Source organism: Littorina saxatilis, linkage group LG5 (genome assembly GCF_037325665.1).
Source record: "Littorina saxatilis isolate snail1 linkage group LG5, US_GU_Lsax_2.0, whole genome shotgun sequence".
NCBI lineage: Eukaryota > Metazoa > Mollusca > Gastropoda > Littorinimorpha > Littorinidae > Littorina > Littorina saxatilis.
This window is the reverse complement of record NC_090249.1, coordinates 44,249,168-44,253,788: the sequence shown is the minus strand read 5'-3', so window position 1 is coordinate 44,253,788 and position 4,621 is coordinate 44,249,168. Positions and strand designations below refer to the sequence as shown.

The window sequence follows — 4,621 nt, the reverse complement described above, 5'->3', positions numbered from 1 at the left end:
TCTTCTTCTTCTGCGTTCGTGGGCTGAAACTCCCACGAGTTTTACGTGTATGACCGTTTTTACCCCGCCATTTAGGCAGCCATACGCCGCTTTCGGAGGAAGCATGCTGGGTATTTTCGTGTTTCTATAACCCACCGAACTCTCACATGGATTACAGGATCTTTTCCGTGCGCATTTGGTCTTGTGCTTGCGTGTACACACGAAGTTGACCTGGAAGATCGGAAAAATCTCCACGTTAACCCACCACACTCTAAACAAAAGTGTTCCACTCCTGAACACCCTTTCTGTAACCACTTCTGAACACCCTTTTAGTAGAACACTTTTGGAACACTTTTGGAACACAAAAAGTGTTCTATACACAAAAAAGTGTTCCAAAAGTGTTCCAAAAGTGTTCCAAAAGTGTTCACATCTGAACACTTTTAAGTGTTCACCCTGCTGTAACCACTTCTGAACACATAAAAGTGTTCAGGTCAACACTTTTAGAACACTTTTGGAACACTTTTGGAACACTTTTAGAACACTTTTAGAACACTTTTAGAACACTTTTGGAACACTTTTAGAACACTTTTAGAACACTTTTGGAACACTTTTGGAACACTTGTAGAACACTTTTGGAACACTTTTGGAACACTTTTAGAACACTTTTGGAACACTTTCATCCTGCACTGTCATACAATTCAGAAAGACATTAAAATCAAATTTTGTGAGCAAAGAAGCATTTTTAATTGACAAAAAGAAATGTCTGCAGCAGTCGCAGAACAAACGGGTCTGGGGTAGGAATTGTTGAACACATAATATACTGAGCAACAAAATTCGTCATTGTTTGATTGACAAAATCTTCATCAATTATAGAGTTAGAATTATTAAACTTCAAAAGTTTAATGAAGGCATGTTTGACCTTGCTTTTGTGTGATTATTTTGATGCTGTGACTGTTTTAACACACAAGACAAGCAGGTTTATCGTAAAACACATAATGCGCGCTCGCAGCACGTGCAAGTAGAGCAGGAGAAATCTGATATGTGAGATGTGTTCACTAATGCATTAGCAACCAAAAGAGACCATGGCACGCTTGCTGCCAGTCTCACTTTTGAAACAGCCAGGATGCCAAGATTGACACCACCAAAATGCCAGGTCGATTTAAACTGAGCTGGGGGTGATCCAGAAGCGCTGGCATGTGCTTTAAACGTGCATGTGTCAACAGTTTATCACCTTCTGCAATGTTCTGGTGACATTGGAAGCACTGCAGTTATGCAACGCGGTAGATTTTTTCGCATTACCCCAATAAGACAAGATCGTAATTTCCTTCCACAACGTCTTCGACATCGATTCAATTCAGCCGCTGACAATACCAGGAACATCACTGGTAGCAACCAGTGTCCGATCAGTGGCCAGAGAACGCGATGAAGGCTGACTGAGCGAGACCTCCAAAACTTCGTTTTGTCCCGTGTGTTGAAACAATCGCAGCATCAAAATACTCACGCAACAGCTGTGTCAAACATGCCTTCATCAAAATGTTGTGGTTTGATAATTCTAACTCCATAATTGTTCCGAGATTTTGTCAATCAAACATTGCAGAATTTGTTCGCGTTTCTTTTGTTGCTCGGTATATGTTGCTATTAAATAATATGAACGGAGCTCTGGTAAACCCCATCTTGAAAGTTCACACACGAAAGTCCGATAACAAAAACACCCTTCAGAGTTGGGAGGATTCCAGGCCCTTGGTCTTTGGTTTAGTTTTCAACTCGCTGTCCGGAGCATCCTGTTCGAAATAAAAGTGAGTTTTAGAACATGATGCATTTCCAACTCTTAACAGGTTTGTGTTAAACGTTTGTACTTAATTGATAACACTGAAGTGTAAATCTTAACTAATAGTGGACTTCTTCTTGCTGTCAGCAGATCTCCAACAATCGCAGTTACTGGTAAACTTTTTTAATTCCAGAACGGGCATAGGTCACATAACAGAGAACAAATACGTCACGTCCAATTCGCTCTCACCTTCCCAACACACAATGACACTCGCATGCACGCACATGCACACACGACTGAATGTAAAAAGTAATCCCTCTTGAAGCAGGAGTCTGTCCCTAAGAACAAAAAGTAGAATTAAAATAGGTCTTTCGCAAGGATTTCATTATCGCGTGGCCACTCTGGAAAATGGCACTCTACAAATTGTTTATAAGGTAAGCAGTAAACCGTACTGCTAATGTGGCGAGGCCTTGAGCACGCCCGTTTTCCTTAACTCGTTCTTAACCTATGTGAACCCAGGGAAAACACCTTGTCAACAATCACTGGAAGCCAAAGATCACTGTCGCAATTAATCGTGAACTCCGATGAGTTTTAGTTTAAAGAAAAGGGTGTCATATTGAATGCACCCTCTCGTAATCCGTTTGTAAAGAAACTACCTAAGTTTTGTTGGTTTGATCTAAATAATGAATTATAAGGAAATCATTTATTATGTAATGTATTCTATATTATAGAATGCATTCTATAACGTCCCGAACTGCCTTCTATGATAAAATGCATTCTATTTACACAAAATACCAAAATGCTTTTTATGATAGAATGCGTTCTTTAACGTCCTGAAATGCATTATAATTTATATGCATAATGTCCCGAAACTACAACAGGCCAGCCCCGCAAAGAAAAGCAGAACTACACACACACACACACACACACACGCACAGAGAGAGAGAGAGAGAGAGGAGAGAGAGAGGAGAGAGAGGGAGAGAGAGACAGAGACAGAGACAGAGACAGAGAGGGACAGAGACTGAGATAGAGAGAGAGACAGAGACAGAGAGAAAGAGAGAGCTGTGTGTGAGAGTGTTTGTAGATCTGCTTTCGAAGCAGGGACCATACCGAGCTGGCCTGTAGAAGTTTTGTGGCGCTTCATGGAATGCATTCTATCATAAGAATGCATTCTATCATAAGAATGCATTGTTGGACGTTATAGAATGCATTCTATAATAGAATACATTTCTGGGCAAATGACAAGTATGATTGAATGCATTCTATATTATACAATGTTTTCTATTTTATAGAATGCATTCTATAAATATAGAATGTGTTCTATGATATGGAATGCATTCTTTAATATAAAATGCATTCTAATTTCTATCATAATTTTCTAAAATATTTCATTATTTAGATCAAACTAACCAAAACTTACAAACGGATCGCTTTTAACTCACGTGATCTCAAGCTAAACCTACGTGAACCGAAGGAAAACACCTTGTCAGCGACCATTGGAGGCCAGCGATCACTGTCAAAACCAATCATAAACTCCGATGAGAATATTTTCAAAAGAAAAGGGTGTCATATTGAATGCACCCTGCATACACAGTTAGCGGCAATGGCAGATCCAAGCGGATCAGCAGCGTGTTGTCTGTTGGCCATGCTTTGACTAAAGCTGGCCTCAGTGTTTACGGCACTACTCTACCATAACGAATGGAAATTCTGAGTAGACTAAGTTCAGGAAAACATTTTATCATTGCAGGCCTCAGCACTCACTGAACTTAAAAATATGTATATTTTGTCCACCTTTTAAGGAGAAGACTGCAAAATAAGGCAGCATTCTCAAAATGTAACTGCGCTGTATCCCACAGAAAGCTTAAACTTACATGAAGTGCATCCACAAGGTTTCGTCGCATTACTGTTAGCTCCATCTCCAGAAAGTGAACTGCCTCAGCGAAGCAGTATGGTTCCTGCACACACAAGATGCATGTTAAGAAATCAAACACTATTTTACTGAAGTTCCACATCGTAGCAACACTGACAAGTGTTCTGATTCTCATACTTTTGTTTATTGTGAAACTGTGTATCAACATTTAGATTTCTGTCAAATGTGGAAGGAGAGGGGGCTGGCTGTGTGTGTGTGTGTGTGTGTGTGTGTGTGTGTGTGTGTGTGTGTGTGTGTGTGTCCACATATGAGTTTGGCGACTGTCTGGTGTGTTTTGCACGGAGATATTAATTTTGAAACAGAGTATTTCAGCAAATAGTATAATCAATGATTCCGCAACCGCCGGCACAATTGGCCTAGTGGTAAGGCGTCCGCCCGGTGATCGGGAGGTCGTGGCTTCGAACCCCGGCCGGGTCATACCTAAAACTTTAAAATTGGCAATCTAGTGGCTGCTCCGCCTGGCGTCTGGCATTATGGGGTTAGTGCTAGGACTGGTTGGTCCGGTGTCAGAATAATGTGACTAGGTGAGACATGAAGCCTGTGCTGCGACTTCTGTCTTGTGTGTGGCGCACGTTAAATGTCAAAGCAGCACCGCCCTGATATGGCCCTTCGTAGTCGGCTGGGCGTTAAGCAAACAAACAAACAAAACTTATCAGATCAATATTTCTCTGCAAAACTACACACTATATGCAAATGCAGGACATGCGTACCTTGGTAAACACGTCTGGGTTGCCGTCAGTGCCTCCTGTTCATCCTCAGTGCAATTCAGAAGAAATGTGCGCAGGTTACGCCCACATCGATTCGCCACATGGGCACATAAGCTCAAACGGCTTCCCAGTTCCCTGAAAGTGTGATAGATCTGTGAAATTAAATACAACCAAGCATGCATAGAATTATTCTAAATTGCGCACACAATCAACCTGGCCACTATTATGATGAATGTT

The 4,621-nt window shown here is 41.2% G+C and overlaps 1 long non-coding RNA gene across 1 annotated transcript in view; it reads right to left on the bottom strand.

Annotated features, from left to right (window-relative positions):
• Nucleotides 1–857: 857 nt before the first annotated feature.
• Nucleotides 858–4,621, bottom strand: part of LOC138967225 (uncharacterized) — a 4,300-nt gene continuing 536 nt past the window's right edge. The window contains exons 2-4 of the long non-coding RNA XR_011455880.1: nucleotides 4,388–4,519; nucleotides 3,619–3,702; nucleotides 858–1,760 (exon numbers count right to left, since the gene is read on the bottom strand). This is a non-coding gene — a long non-coding RNA (uncharacterized lncRNA). The remainder of the gene's footprint in view (nucleotides 1,761–3,618; nucleotides 3,703–4,387; nucleotides 4,520–4,621) is intronic.